The sequence below is a fragment of the Chenopodium quinoa genome, unplaced genomic scaffold, assembly GCF_001683475.1.
Source record: "Chenopodium quinoa cultivar QQ74 unplaced genomic scaffold, ASM168347v1, whole genome shotgun sequence".
Taxonomy (NCBI): domain Eukaryota; kingdom Viridiplantae; phylum Streptophyta; class Magnoliopsida; order Caryophyllales; family Amaranthaceae; genus Chenopodium; species Chenopodium quinoa.
In genome coordinates this window covers 3,129,306-3,146,833 of record NW_018742577.1, presented here as the reverse complement: position 1 = coordinate 3,146,833, position 17,528 = coordinate 3,129,306, and positions in this window count along the sequence as shown.

Below are 17,528 nucleotides of genomic sequence, written 5' to 3'. Positions count from 1 at the left end.
GGTGAGGAGTTAGTTCTAGAAAGATTGGACAAGGGCTATGCAAACACTAGCTGGCTTTCCAGAGAGGCTCACCTATGTTGAGATTATCAAGGAATTTACAGCAAGCGAGGACAGGAATTAAAAAATGGACGCTCGATAAGAGGGAGGAGTGGAACGCTGAATGGGACAAATTCGAAAAAGACCTCATGGAAGCGCAATTGCTTCTGGAATCTGATGGAAGGGATGAAGAATTTCGGATTGCCAGCAGGAAATTGGAGGAGTACTCGAGAAATATGGCTCTGTACTGGAGACAACGTGCAAAATTGAAATGGCATTACGTTGGGAGATACTTGTTCCCGGTACTTGTTCAACTTTGTGAAAGGTAGGCAGGCACGAAATAAGCTGGAAGCTATTAAAAATGATATTGTGGAATGTGGAATGGATGGCGGAAGAAGGTGAGCGTTACTAATCGACTGAGAAAAGTGATGAATGTTTTGGTGAGCGTTTTCCAAAATGCCTTTATTCCAGGCCGAACTATTTCTGATAACATTCTACTTGCTCATGAATTATTAGAAAATATTAGAAAAACTAGGAAGGGTGTGAAAGAAAAATTAGCAATCAAAACTGACATGAGTAAGGCTTATGACAGAATTAGATGGGATTTTCTTGAAAAAGTTCTTTGGAAAGTTGGTCTGCCAAATCTTATGGATAGAACTATCATGAATTGTGTTACATTAGTCTCTTTCTCGGTTATTGTCAATGGCAGCCCACAAGAAGCCTTTAAACCTAAGTGTGGCCTCCGACAAGAGGATCCCTTATCCCCCTATCTTTTCCTATTATGTATGAAAGGGTTATCGGGTTTAATTCGTGATAAAGAAAGCGAGGGGCGTATTGTGGGTTTAAAGGTTTCCCAAAGAGGCCCAAAGATTATTCACCTTTTCTTTTCAGATGATACTGCCTTGAAAGAAGTTCTTGATATCTACTGCAAGGCCTCCAAATAGGTCATCAACAAAGAGAAGTTAGTTATGCTGACAAACAATACCCCGTATTTTATACGTATTTTAATTTAAATTATTATTTTATAAAGCATTTAAATAATTCGAAATAAATTATTTATGGTATTTTATTAATTTAAAAAGGTTTATAATTAAAGGTTTATTTTTATTTATTTAATTCCTTTGAAAATATTTTATTTTATTATTTAGAAACTTTGGGGCATATTATTTTATAAAAAGAAAATTTAAAGTCAATGGTATTTAAAGAAATTCAAATGACTATTTTGAATAGGAGAAAGGATCATTAAAGGTAGAAAGGGAATTTAAGGTTAGTAGGGTTTTGAGAGGGGGTATAATTACCCATCTTAAACCATCTTATGAGCAAGTTAGATCTTGTCCAAGGTGGAGAATACCCAAAGGTAAACTCTCTCTTTCTCTCTCTTATTTTCTCTCCGTTAAATTTCCCCCCTCCCCTTTATTTTTACACACCCATACACACACACAAGGTGGTCGGCCGCCACCACCACCTCCCATCGGCCGGCCACCGCCGCCAGCGTGGTGGGCGGCAGCAGCCCCTTCCCCGTCGTGTGGTGCGGCTTTTACAAAAAAATAATAATTGAAATGAGTGAAGAGCGAATCATGCTTAGTTTGCTTGTGAGACTAACACGATGGTTTAAACCCATAACACGTGTTTGGGTGATAATTTAAAAAATATTGAATCCATTCATCAAAACTAGAGGTGTCAATTTGGAAAATTGGATCGGGTTCAGTAGGGACTATTTGGGTCGTCGGATCAAGTCCATTTCAAGTTGAAGTCATGCAAACTCGTTATGCACATATAAGTAGAAATTTGAATTGGCTACATTTTAGTCGGGATGGTAAGTTTTTGACACCTCTATTCAAAGTCCGAGGTAAAAAATATAGAAATTGGGCTGGGGAAGGAATGGTGGGTTTGACTCGTATAAACAGACAAAAAAAAAAAAAAAAAAAATTCAAAAACTATATAATTAACAAATATATTCCATACCGATGCAACTATCAAACCAAGCCATACGCCCATGGAAAAATCTGGACCAATAATGCCTCCATCCTATCCTACGAGGATAAACATAAAATATTGATTCCCACGCAAAGGACAAGAATCATAAATAACTTGAAGGTGTTATTATAATGAAGCCCTACTTTAGTAAAAAGCTTTCGAAGCATAGTATATCAACTATTGATTTGGCCTGGTATCGAACTTACATACAAAGTAAAGCATATCATATCATGTGATCTATGAGGCACGCACACACATGTTTACTTTTTTTTGAAAACCACACACATGTTTACTTTTTTTTTTTGAAAACCACACACATGTTTACTTTTTTTTTTGAAAACCACACACATGTTTACTTAATGAAAGAAAACATACTATTTTTTACTTTCATTATTTCACTCAAAATCCTAACTGCTACGTTACATGAAAAACTTAGCTTTTTCTAGAAAGCCATCAAATTTAATTTTAAATTATGTTCCCTTCGTCCCCTAATACAAAGCATCATTTGGTTTTTGCGCGGGAATTAAGAAAATTGTACATTCTTTAAAACTAATGATTAAAAGTACATATGTGCATGTGGGGGTAGAGAGAGATAGAGAGAAAGAAAAAGTAGTTGGGAATAATTGAAGAGATAGAGAGCGAAAGTGTTAGAAATTGATTTTTTTTTTTTTTTTTTTTTTTTTTTTTTTTTTTGGTAGGAAACAGAACATAGATTAGATTAAATAAGTAGCTGGCTTAAGCCATAATTACAAAATGCACCTTCCAAGTTTAAGGTGGCTGATGGGTTAGTGGGCATCCCGTCCCTACCATTAATTGTTGATTAGCAGTTAAGCTACCACGTACTTAGTTTGTACCAAAAGAGAAATTAGTGCTATTACAGACCGAAGTTTGAGCCACATTTGGCTTTTGAATAATTACAAAATGTTATTGTAGAATAGAAACTGCAGTAATCAACTGACTAGAAGAATGATGTAGACCCAACACAGCTTGCCTGGCCGCCACATCCGCTTCCCTTACTGCCGCCCTTGATGCCTTGGACAACTTTCCCCTTCCTACGGTTGAGATTAGGCCCCTGCATAAAGAGTAATAGTTCTCCATGTCATCAGAACCAATCATAGCTTTGTTAACTCCTTGTACAACCCTTAGACAGTCAGAGAGGAACTGAACATCATCCCATTTCTCCCAAATAGCCCAAGATGTAGCTAAGATGGCTAGTATTTCATCCATGAGGGCAGATGTTGAACTAGTGTGGACACCAATGCCTTTGATCCATTCTCATCAAAAAACAAATTAATGTTAAAAGTACTTAAAAAAAGTAAAGGAAAAAAGATGACAACTCATCAAAAAAGGGTAATAATGTAAGAAAATACAACCTTTAAATAGAAAGAGGCATTGTATTTTGGTTTACCCAAAAAGGAAATGAGGCTTTGTATTAGGAGACGGAGGAAATATTAAAGTATTAGGTTATTTATCATCACTTTTAATTACACGTCAATAAACATATTAATTATATATATATATATAATTATATATAATTAATATGTTTATATATAATTAATATGTTAAGTGGGATACTTATGGTGATTCTCATTCGCGTCTCCTGTTCTCTTCTGTTCAAGAACACCGATGTCGCAATAAAATTTTTAGTTTGAAAGATAATCTGGGTAACTGGGTTTCTGAGCCTGTGCATATTAAGTCTTTGTTAGTAGAGCATTTCTCTGATCTTTATTGTGCTCAGCAGTATCCTCTTTCGGATCTGGAAGATTGGTGGTCTGAATTAAATTTCCCGACTATCTCTATGTCGGATCAACATATACTTATGCAACCATTTTCTAAAGAAGAAATTAGATATGCTATGTTTCACATTGGTAACGATAAGTCTCCAAGTCCACATGGTTTTACGGCGGCTTTCTTTAAAACTAATTGGTCTAAAGTGGGTCTAGAGGTGATTTTTACGATACAATACTTTTTTGCTCATGGTTATCTTTTAAAGGAGTGGAATCATACTTTTTAAGTGATGTTACCCAAGGTGGACCAGCAGGATCATCCATCCCAATTATGGCCAATTGGTCTCTGCAATGTTCTTTATAAATGTATCGTGAAATGTATGACTCACAAGCTTCGCCAGGTTTTGCCTTCTTTGCTTTCAGGAACGCAGAATGCTTTTGTTCCAGAACATTTGATGTCGGACACAGTTTAGTTGCTTCATGAAGTTCTGTCGTATATGAATACTTCTAATACGTGGATCTGTTCGGCTGTCCTGAAATTGGATATGCACAAAGCCTATGATAGGGTTGCTTTTTGGTTTTCCTCCTTATTGGATTGGACTTATAAAGCAATGTGTCTCTACGGCTTCTTACCAGATCTTGGTCAATGGGAGTCCGTCTCAAGTTATTCTTCCTGCTGGTGGCCTACGTCAAGGGGATCCTCTATCCCCTTATCTGTTTGTTTTATGTATGGAAGTTTTCTCCCTTATGATTTCCCGTGCGGAGAAGTTGGGTTGTATCCAAGGGCTGCGAATTTCTCGGCAAGCACCTTCTGTTTCCCATCTTTTCTTAGCTGATGATGCTTTACTGTTTTTCCATGTCTCCCCGGAGGCTTGTGATCAGGTCTTGGGTGTGATTAACAGGTTTTGTCAGTTTCCGATCAAATGATTAATCTCCAGAAGTCCTTTGTGAAGTTCAGTTCGAATACTCCTAAGGATTATTGTCAGTACTTGAGTTCTGCTGTGAAGATGCAATCACGATCTTCTTTTGGAACTTATTTGGGTCTTCCTGTGGATTTAAGACGGAGCAAATGCCAGGCTTTTAAACCGTTGGTAGATGAAGTTGTTCAACGTCTGTCAGCTTTTACTTCCTTGCGGCTTTCTGTTGCAGGAAAATTGGTTCTTATCAATTCGGTGTTGGTGGCTTCTTTTACTCATGGTCTCTCGGTGTTTAAGCTTCCCTCTACTATTTGTGATTGGATTGATAATCTTCTAGCTAGATTTTGGTGGCGATCAGGTAGCTCCTCCAAAGGTCTGGCTTTTATTCCCTCTCAGGCTCTTCAATTGCCATAAGGTCTGGGTGGTTTAGGGATTCGTCACCTTGCTAGCTTTAATTCTGCCTTATTGGCCAAGCAGTCTTGGCGCCTTGTGCAGAATCCTCAACTTTTGATTTCTAGGGTGCTAAGTATCCTAGACTTTTACAGTATAATGCTTCTATTTCAGTCTCTCGTCCTTCTTGGGGTAGCAGGAGCTTACTTAGCTTGAGGGGACTAGAGTACTTTCGAAGGGGACATCCTGGAAGATCGGTTCTGGGCTGAATGTGAGCATCTTAGATGATAATTGGGTTCCTAGGATTGAGGTCAGATTTAAGGACTCGGTTTCGATGGCCAATCATCCTTTGTTGGTTTTTGAGCTTATTGATCCCCAAACTCATTAGTGGGATATTACCAAGATTCATAGACTGTTTCCTTCTTTGACAACAGCTTATATTTTGGGGTTGGACAGGCATAGGATGCAAATTGATGATTTCATTTACTGGAAATTTACTAGGGATGGTGCCTTCTCTACCAAATCGGCGTATGCTTATTTAGTTAGTCAGTTACCTTCTTCGAATGCCATACATGGTATGCACTCCACTTAGTGGAAGAAGTTTTGGGGTCTTCCCATTTTGCCTAAGTGGAAACTTTTTACTTGGAAAGTGCATCATAATGCACTCTCTACGGTTGTTTTGTTACACACGAAAGGAATTCCGGTGGACCCTCTATGTGGTCTCTGCCACCAGGCTGAAGAAACTTGTTCTCATCTTTTCCGGGATTGTTCGGTCACTCAGTATCTTTGGGAATGTTATCCTTGGCCTTTTTCCATTCCGTTACTCTTGGAACAATCGTTTGAAGTTTGGTTTATGGAATTAATCTACAAGCTGGGATCCCTTAAGAAGTGGGGTGTGTTGGATTGTGTTTTTGGTTTGCTTTGGGCTGTCTGGTTAACTAGGAATAATCTCCGTTTTCGGTCGAAAGTGTATTCTCTAGCTTCTGTTTTGGCTTTGGCTACTAGTTGGAGGGACATGAGTTCTGAAGCTCGTGCTCTTTCTTCCATTTGGTTGCCTTCTTTCCCTCCAGGTTTTCCTTCATCCTCAATTTTTGTACCTGTTCAGGATTCGCATGGGCCGGTATATGATATTTGTCTTGTAATTGATGGGGCCTGGGATCCTAGGGATCATCGTTCAGGTGCGGGCTGGTTCTTTTCGACTGGTACTTCTTCTCCATGCTTAGGAGGAGGGCTTAGGCAGGTTTATGCAATTCGGCTCTTCAATCGGAGTTATATGCATGTCTGCTGGGTTTACGACATGCTAAGGATAAAGGGTTATGTAATATAAGGTTGTTTACGGACTGCGGCTCTATTCTACAGTTGATTTGGGGTCAACATGTGAAAGACATACTTGTTGTTTGGCTTCTGGATGAAGTTCGGCACATCATTTCTTGGTTTGCTACGTGCACCTTTTGCAAGGTCTCCAGAACAATTGTGGATTATGCCCACCGCTTAGCTGGATTGGCCCGTAGACGTCAGTTGCTTCATTTTCGTTTTTAGTTTGTTGTCTTTTTTGTTAGTTCTCTTTGTAAAAAAAAACAAAAAAAAAAAAAAAAAAAAAACAAAAAGCTTCAGTGCTTCATTAGTCTACCTTAGATTTTTTGGGCTCTAATTTTACTCTTCTATGGGCCAGCAGATACTATCCCTTTCTTTTGGACTTTGTCTATTGTTTAATTATAAACGTGGACCGTTAATTTGTCTGTGCCTTTTAAGCTTTAAACAATGCAAGAGGTACTTTTTAAAGTGCCATTTTTTCCAAATTTTGTAGTAGTGAAAATTGGATACAAGTATTGGCATTGGGCCAAGCAAAAGTGTGAACAAGTCACACCATTATACATGTTACACCTTAAAAAACATCTGTAGAACAAATAATGAATGAACACTGTAATGAAGACTACAATAGCACATATGACAGCTTTCTTCTTAATTTCTTAATAAATACGTAATAGTTTCTGAAAAAAAATTCCATCAATAATCGTCATAAATAACTCAATAATAAGATATAAAATACATAATGTAAGTAAATTAGATTTTAGAAAATCCATGATGATTATAATATAACCTCTCAGTTTCTATGTTATTAATTCATAAGCTTTGGAGTCTAGCATGAGCTCTTTACTTTTTCTCCTTGATGTTTTCGTTAAGCTGGGTATCGACATCTTTGCGGTCTTGGTTTGAGCTCTTGTTCGGACTAAGCAATCGATCCTGCTCATCATTAGGTCGCTCTACAATCCAAAATAGATTTGTTTAAGTCTTAAATTATCTTTCGATGGTTATATTACATGGTTTTAAATAATCATTATTCCATCTTTATATATATTTTTTGTTTCTATCAATGATTAACATACATCTTTGATTAACAACAATTAAGATTTAAAAGGTTTATAAATTACAATTATGCATTTACCTATAACTTGATAACCCTTTTTAATGTTTTAAAAAAAAATAAATAAATAAAAATTGTATACATCGAATGTACAATAATATTATTAGTGTACATAAAATAGCTTATATACAAATTTTTTTAAACAAATTTGGGTAGTTTTTAGTCTTTTGGGAAAACTTTAAATATGATCGATATGATTTTTTTTTGAGTGTTTAGAGAGCCACAAGGCGAGTGATGAAAAATAATCTCAGGATCACCTGTAACTGGGTGGGGAGCTTTAACCACTTTATATATGATCGATATGATTTTATTATAAATATGTGATGTGATAAGTTTTATAGGATAAGACCATTACCTTCTCACCCTATCACTTGATTTGTACTCTTTTTATGATAAAAGAAATTGACAATTTTTTTTATTGTTAATAAATAGTGAAAATTCAACATTTTTATTGTGTATATATAGTGAAAAATTCAACCCTATTCATCCTTAAAATGGCTTTTCCTATACTTAATTATCATTGGCCGATTTTTTATTTAGGTTTTTTGTTGGTCAAATTTTATGAAAAATGATTTTTCTTGTTTCAAAATTCGTTTTTATTTTGGAAATTAATTTTCAAAATTTTCAAAAATGTTTTTCAATTAACTTTCGAAAAAATATGATCTTATTTTTCCAATCTGATGTGAAATACGTAAATATAAGGTTAACTAAACATGGCCTATAAAAGATTACTCCTATTGTAACAACTACTTTCATTACTAACGTTAACTTTTAGTTAAATAAGCCTTTTAAGTTTTGACCCAAAAAATTATCATGTGTGCTTGTCAAATCTTTTCAATGTGAAACATCCATATATTCACTTTTCATCAATTTCCTTAGTATGTAGTTTAATATAGGTCAAACATGTGTGTTGTAGATCACACAAAATACAAGTAGAACAAAAGAGATACAGCAGAGAGAGTATATAAGAACATGCCTGTTATGGCACCAATTCAAACCCAAATTTTAGTTTATAATCGAAAGCATCCACGCATAAACTAAGAGCTTACCAATTTCTCATTCGAGCCCTCATCGTCCAAAACCTCAACATCTGAAGCCTCTTCATTCGAGCTCTCATCATTTGAGCCCTCATTATTTGAGCTCTCATCATCCGAATCCTCATCGCTTGAATGGCTTGATATTCTGCTGCTTTGTTCTGGATTTCCCTCACTATGATGACTAAGCAAAATATCCAACTCCTCCTGGGTCTTGTATCCCTGCATTCAAACTAACATAAGATCCCAAACCTCTCAAAGAAACAAAAAAACACTAATTTTGTTTTTTGGAAAGTACTACTCGGGTGTATAGATCAGGCATTACTTATTTTTGTACCATAAAGCTTTTATAAAAAGTGGGTTCATTGTGAAAAAAAAAAAACGTGTATTTCATATCCTTCCATTAAGGTAGAAACTAGAAACAAGTTACTCAATTCAAGTACTCAACTAGAGCGAATTGAAAGTAGATATTTATATATACTACGAAGTGTGTATATAGTTAAACCAATTTCTCAATTCCACATATAAGTAAATAAAATTACCACAATTTTGATGCAAGTGACCCTTTTTTTTTTTATAAGAAGTACTCAGCCTCAATATATAAATTTGAAATGTATGATACTTTGTAAAAAGATTATGAAGCAAATAATAATAACATTCATATGAATTTACCAATTCTACTAGTCGCAAGGGATCTTTGCACTCCTTTGCAGCACGGAACTTGTCCATGATGTTGTACAAGAAATTCTTGTCAAATGAAATGATTATGAGTAAACTTATGATGACAATAATCGTGATGGCAACCCACAATGATTCATATGAGTAACTATATACACTCCGGTCATGAATGCCAGTAAGGTGCAGTTGATTGCTATCCTAAGTAACACCATGCTTCGATCAACCAATATCAATGACTTACTAGTTTCAAAGACCATGGACCATGTAAGACAAATCAGCACGAGCATTGAAAAAAATAAAGCCAATGTATCAGATACCAGAAACACTAGAAAAGATGCCTTCTCCCCTAGAAGTGCTTCACCAGTGTCTTAATTAAATCCTCCAGGGATTGTGAATCAGGCTGTGAATGTAATTGTGGCCAGTAGAGCAGCTACCACAAATAATGATGTTCGCACATCTAACAAATTCGCCTTATGTTGTAAGTATGTTGTTTTTATCTTTGGATCAAGTCCATTTCTTTTGCACATGAGGCACTATAATTATTAGATGTGTATGCATTAGCTAATTTAGCTTACCTTCTATTTTCTCTTTCTCCTGTATTTTTATTATTATTATTTTAACAACTAATTTTTCTAGGCATATTCTCAATGGTAACCCCCAACTTCCGCTACACACCAACGGTAACCCCCCTTTTTTTTGGATTATACAAAATGACCTTAGTTAAAAATTTCATCCCACTCATATCCTTATTTCATTAAATATTAACTATGCTTATATTTACACTTTTTTTTTAAAAAAGAAAATTAAAAAAATTAATCCCAACCCCCAATCCCCCATTGATTCCGGCCAACCTTTCCTCCTTCTCCTCACTTTCCACCGTTCCGGCCAGCCCACTCCCCAACCACCACTTTGCCGCCCTCCCCCCAACCACCTCCTTGCCGCCCTCCCCCAAACACCACCGTAACCCGTCCCGACACTTGCAAAATCGCTACGAAAACCACTCCAAAACCCAAAAATTGGTGGTGGGGTGGGGTTTCCGATAGTTTCGAGCAAGGTTTTGAGGGAGGTTTCGCGCGATGGTGGATGGGGGTTTCTGGGTTCGAGGGCCGGGTTCATTTCAACAGAGATGGTGGGTGGGGGTTTCTGGGTTCGAGGGTTGGACCGCCGAACCCAAACCTCGACCAACCCCAGACCACCAAACCACCAATCTTTCTCTCTCTTTCTTCTCCGCCCTCTCCTCCACCCTCTCTCGATCTCTTTATCTTCTTCGATCTCTGCCAGAAATCAAAACCTCAAATCCTTAACCCACCACCCCTCCTCGAGACCTTGACCAAAACCTACCCACGGCGAGGCGACGAGAATCGAAGGTTAGAGGAGAGAGAGTTGTGTGGTTAGGGTTCGAGTCTAGGCGGAGGAAAGGATGGAGGGATGGTTCGGCGGTTTAGGTGGGAGGTGTCGGCGTTTCAGATGAGGGGGTTTGGTGGCTCCGGTGAGGGTGGAGGTGGTGTTGGTTAGATCTGGTGGGGATGAGGGTGGAGGTGGTGGCTGGGTTGGTGGTTTTTTTTTTATTATTTATTTATTTTTTTTCAAAGTTAACCATAGTTAGTTTTTTTTTTTTTTTAAATAAATAACACTCATTAATGTCATATATGAGATAAATTTCTTAGTTAGGGTCATTTTGTATAATCCACAAAAAAGGGGGTTATTATTGGTGCATAGCAGAAGTTGGGGGTTACCATTGAGAATATCCCATTTTTCTGTAAACTTATTAAGTGCACAAATACAAGAGTTTCAGAGCTCAAATTACACTAAGACTAATGTGTATTTATGTGTTTGTATTTTCCACGCCATTTCAAACTCTAATGTTTGTTTATGATAGAATCCACACATTAGCCTTAACCAAAGATTATAATTTAAATGAGACTATTAATTTCAAAGATAGAAGAAATAATTAATACAAAGTGTAAGTTATTTAACAAATAAAAAGCTTACCAATTCCATCACACGAAGTCGATCTATGCACTTCTTACTCGAAGAAGGAAACTTGTCAAGACACTCTAGAGCATTGTACAAGAGATCCTTGTTGATAGATATTCCAATGAGAAAGCTCACGATGCCAATAATGAGAATAGCTGCCTGTAATGACTTTGGGGCTATGACAATATAGACTCCCGTCATAAACGTCAATAATGTGAAATTTAGTGCTGAACGGAGAAACACCATACTTCGATCAATCAATGTCAATGATTTACTAAAATCAAAGACCATGGACCATATGAGACAAATCAACACCAACATTGAAAAAGATAGGGCTAGTGTATTAGATACCAAAAACACCAAAAAAGCTGCTTTCTTTGCCAAAATTGCTTCCCCGGTATCTTGAGTAAATCCACCAGGGAGAGTGAATCCTGCAGTCAATGTAATGGTGGCTAATAAGGCAGTTACCACAAAAAAAGAATTTCGCACATCCAACAAATTTGTCGTCTTAGTTCGAACGTATGTTGTTTTAATCCTTGGATCAAGCCCAATTCTCTTGCACATTCGGTCCTGCAATGATTCATAATTGAAGTTCACTTCTAGCTTCCAAACTATATGACATAAAAAAAAAAAAAAAAAAAAAACCTTCGTATGCTAGTCCACATATATTATTGCCAACATAATTAATTAATTCAATAAAAGTTGTGTTCATTGATATCCAAAGCTCGAATAGATCTTATCTTTTTGTGTTTAAGGAAAAGGAAATGGTACAAAAGAGCAAAATATTTATTTTACTTTTTGCATTAAAGAAGCATCATATTCATACATATAACATTTAATAAAATGAATCTTAATATATAGCAAATTTTATTGGAAAGCAATCATACCCATGCCTGGTTTTCAGCGCTTTTTTGAGCCAATAGATCTATGGCAGAATTATCTCTATCATCCTTGATGCCATAGTTGATCTTATCAATGCTGAGTAAAGTTTTAGTCAAGAATAAGTTATCATCTTGTATTGCTTTGTGTAAAGGTATTACACCTTGAGAATCTTGAAGATTAATTAGATCTTTCATGCGTGGAATCTTGAGAAACTCTTCATAGTCTGTTAAGCTTGACAGTTTTATATGATGTAAAGGAGAATCCTTATTTTCAATACAAAGATCTCGAAACGCTCCTGGATTATGGTCGATGAAGGCACAAAGAGCTGGGACATGACCTTTTTCACAAGCTTTTGTCCAAGCCAAGGGTTCCGTACTGAACACGGATGAATCTTTTTCCAAAACCGCTTTTATAAACCATGCATGACCAAGTTCATACGCTTTATTCTAAGGTGATTGTCCATTTTTATCATTTTGGGTGATGAATTTTGGTGCTTTGTTTACTAACCATGTCCCAAAGCTTACATCTGCTTACATTTATTAACCAAAAATTAGAAGAAAATATTCCCACCATCCTCAGACTAAACAAAATCACTAAGTAATTTACAAGTTTACATTACTTTCTTAGTCAAGATATGTGTTAAAATTTTTCTACAACGTAGGGGAAAAAAATACCCTTTCAATTTAAGTGATTACTACTAGAGTGGAACAAATCATACCTGTTAAGCTTGTAGCAAGATGCAATATATTCCGACCAGTCGAGGAATCTTTTAGATATTTGGTCCTGCTTCGCTTATCCAACTTTCCCAATATGGCTTTGGCTACTTCAGAGCAATTGTTTTGTATTGCAAGAAACAACGTAGAGTGCTCTGGCTCGTAATAATCTAGCAGTTTATTTATAGATTGATCATGCCGGAGTAGTGCCAATATGTAAAGTGCAAGATCTTCACGTTTGTTGCGTAATGCCAAGTGTAGAGGCCCTTCGTTTTCTTTATTCTTTTCAAACCATGGCAATTGATTGATAGCATTTACCCTCCAAGTAAGTTTGTTTTTTTTTGTAAGCTTCAACAAGGAGTGGTACAATCTGGTTTGTTGCTTCATGAGTGGTTGTTGCAGCAACATGAAAAGGATTGTTTTGATAATTGTAATCCATAACATCAACAAGTTTTACAAACTGATGTTTCCACTTGCTCTCTAACATAAATTTAAATAGCCATTCTTTGTCACTTTTTACCCAACTATGAACTATTGTAGATCCTTCTTTATCTACTCCTTTGATTAATTCTGGATGTCTTTCCATTAGTTGTGTACAAAAGTTTTCTGCTTGTAAAGAAGAATTGCTATTTAAATTTTTTTTATACAATCATTCATAATTAAACAATACTTGTAAAAAGTTGGTTTTTGAAACTACAATATCTAATATGAGAAATTTGATATTTGACATTAATAATCTAATATATGACATTAACAATCTAATATCTAACAATAGTAATCTAACATTAGTAATCTAATATCTGACAATTGTAATCTAATATGTGACATGAGTTTATTCGATTATTAATGTTAGATATTAAATTATTAATGTTAGATATTAAATTATTAATGTCATATATTAAATTATTAATGTCATATATTATATTATTAATGTAAGATATATTGGACTCACCGTGAGTCCGACTCACCCAATTTTTTTTCATTTATTTATATATATTCTCGTATAATTTGTTAATTAAAAAACTTCATTATTTCGCTTTTTATTATGAGATGAAACATTTTACTCTGTATTTGTTATTATATCCAAGCAGAGTTCAAGACTCAAGAGTGCTTATTTGGTTAATCTTTAAAACTGAGGGAAATAGATCAAAATTTATGGGAATATGCAAATGGGGGTGTTTGTTTGATAACAACATAGTAGTAAAGTGAAGGAAGTAAAAAATCATAGGATCGAAATTAGAATTTCTCATAAATATACTACCATAGTCCCCTCTGGTCAATCAAAATTCGAGGCTAGGGAATTTCAAGCTCCTTTGATTTATAACCAAGTTAAACAAGAATACCAAGTTCCTAGGATTTGGAAGTGGAAAGTAACATCCCATAAAACATGATTACTCATAAGAATTAACTTCCTGTATAACCAAACAAGATATTAATGAGTGGGAAGTATTAGAATATTAGAAAGTTTCCAATGAAGGTGAAGTCTCTCATAAAAAAAAAAACAGAGGTTTTTAGGAAATTGCATCACTTATAAAACATTTTTTGGTCGGAAAATTTTTGTTATAGATGCAACACTTATACATTTTGGATAATTTTATTGATTAATTTAGTATAAATTATAGATTATATAGTGTGTAAATTATATAGCAGCTCCATGTCAACTTAAGATGGATAAATCATGACAAAAACATTTTATTTCTTTGCATTGCTTTAAGTTTTAGTGGATAGTAAAGATGAGAAAGAGAAAACTAAAGAGATATCCATATTTTTATCTGATAACGATGACCAAGTCAAAAGTAGTTAGAGTAGAATCTTCTCTTAATTATCATTTGTGAATATTCACTAATATCTATCTCGTTTAACAACTTGTATGTATATCTTCTTAATTTGTTATTATCTTTTGTAAACCTAGATTACAGTACTTCTTACTGTTCTTAGGTGTATAAATACATGTTAAACCTAATGAGAATATCATCAACTTCTCACATATTCTATTATCTTATATTATCTATTATTATCAATAATAATGCTATAACTGAAAGGTAAAAAAGAAAGATGAATAGAACATCGACTCACCTGTGCATAATGGAGCAAGGTGCAAGATATTGAGCTTTTGATGATTCGTAAGAAGTTGATTCCAACCTTTGTTATCGATTATCTTCAATATCTCTTCGGCAACTGTATGACATTGAACCTCGACAGCCAAGAATAGAACATTCTTCTTACTTTCGATAACTACATTTTCATCCACTGATAACAAATATATTGCGAGATTGTCATTCTTATGGGCTATGGCCAATGACAAAGGTGTATCTCCTTTAATGTCATTACTAACCAAGGATGTTGATTATTTGAAAGGCTTGGTGATTCTTTTTTGTAAATATCTATCAGCATTTCTGCAATTTTTGTAGCATCTTCTGTACACGGGGCATATTCAGCCAAGTTGTGTAATGGATTGCCACCTTTATAATGCTTTGAAGATACCAAGTATGTGAAAATCTTATTTACATCTTGGATGATATCCATCGATGTTCTTCAATAACCAGGGTCGTTGATGTTCCAAAAGATGAGATGGGAATGTTGGTAAACAACGATAAACATCTTTACTATCTCTACATTACCAACGCGGGCTGCTTCATGAAGAGGGTTCCAGTTGTTTATTTCGTCCCCGGGTTGAACAAGGAGTTGGTGCTTTGCTTCTTGAGGTAAAATCCCCATGGCTTCTCTTATAAACTCTTCTTTGTGGAAGATGTTGCCATGATGATGGCCTCTTCTAGATTGGTCATCCTCCACAGGATAGAAAGTCAAGTAGTATTCGATGGGTTTATTGGATTCAACACAATTTTTAAGGAAGTCTACATCTCCTCTCAATCTCTTCATCCATTTTCGAGGATGTCATGATTGGAATTTTTTGAGTTTTCAACTGCTCTTTAGAAACAAATTCTAAAATCAAGTGTGGTTTGGAGTCATGAATTTACTTGAATGAATTTGTATGGAGGAGAGAGAAATTAATGTAGTGTTGTTTGGGAAAGGAAGTCCCATAGTCACAATGTAAAGTCAAGAAAACGAGTCAAGTGGAGGGATATTGTGTGGTGCGGTGTATGGTATGAGTTTGAGTTGAGCCGTTGACTTATGGGATTGTTTGATGGACGGGGTGGAGATGAGGGAGTTGTGTAAAGGGGTGTATCACGGAGAGATGGTCTGGCGAGTTGGTAGTGTCGGTGGCGACATGCATGGGGCGCTGTAATCTATTGTGCTTTCGATTTAAGTTTTATTTTTGTTTTTTTGAATAATCCAAACAAATAATTTTTGTTATCGTGATTATGAAGTAATTTTTCAAATTTAATTTCTAGATCACTTTGGCCGTTTTGTTGACCGTGATTAAAGGGGATCAAAGTTCACACAAACCATAAGCATTATTTATACTACCTCCGTGTTAGTATTAAAAAAAACTATTGTTAATTGTAAGTGTGAGTGTATTAGGTATCTTATCACGTGCAAAGATTTCGCGCTATCTATGTAAATTAAATTAATATCTCACCCACCTAAGGATGGCAATTCAATCTGGGTTTGATTCGAATCCGATCCGATTCAAAGAAGAATATCCGATTTGAATCCGTTTAAAAATAGTCCGAATCCGAATAGGAGGCGGAGTGGACTTGGACCTTGGCAAAGTCCGACCGAGTCTTATCCTATTCAAGTCCGAGTATGAGGATATGCTTTATAACTTGCATTGGGACAATTGCTTGCTTGTTTTTAGCAAATTTTTGTTATGTAACTTAATTAATAATTTAAATATGTTATATTTAGACTTTATACCCTATGTTTTTTCTAATTTTTTACGCACCAATATGATATAAAAGATAAAGTTTATTAGGGACGATACATGCAATTATAGGTATATCATACATTACCAAAAAAATAAAAATATTCGGATCATTTGGACGTCCGAATAAACGGACCAGATTCGGATCCAAAAATTACGACTCGGATCGGACTCGGACTCGAATTTTTCGAATTCGGATTCGAGAGGTAATAAACTCTTCTTTGTTTTCCTTTGCCGCCATGTGGAAGATGTTGCCATGATGGCCTCTTCCAGATTGGTCATCCTCCTCAGGATAGAAAGTCAAGTAGTATTCGATGGGTTTATTTGATTCAACACATTTTTTAAGGTACTCTACATCTCCATTCAATGCAGCCTTTCTTAGCTCTTCATCCATTTTCTCAGATGTCATCTTTGGAAATTTCGTGAAATTTGAGTTTAATGGAATTTTGATTATGAGGGAATTGTTTATGAGTTTGGTTGCATTTCATTTCTCATGTTAGCATGGTTGTGTAATATAGCAGCAAGCTAGCTCAATATTCATCATGATCTTATCAACATGTATAATAATCATGATTAATTAAATTAAATACGTACTATAATATTATAAATAATGAGATATCCAGGCTTAAATTTCATGTATTAATCAAATCACAAGTTGAATACGAGCAGACCGATACAGGCATACAACTTGTATAAATAATCAACTGAATTAAAGAAAACTTGTAATAAATCAAAGAGTATTATATGACTAAAGTCTATTTAAGTAACATAAACAAATTTAAATACCACGCCCTCCCAGAAGAAGTTTCCAGGAAATTTTTATATATATTGCCAAAATTTAGGTTATATATAGCTTCAAATAAATATATAATGCGTGAAACTTGTTATAGTCGTTGCTAGTTTACAATAAAAGTTAATTTCCAATCATAAAAACTGCCACGTGAAT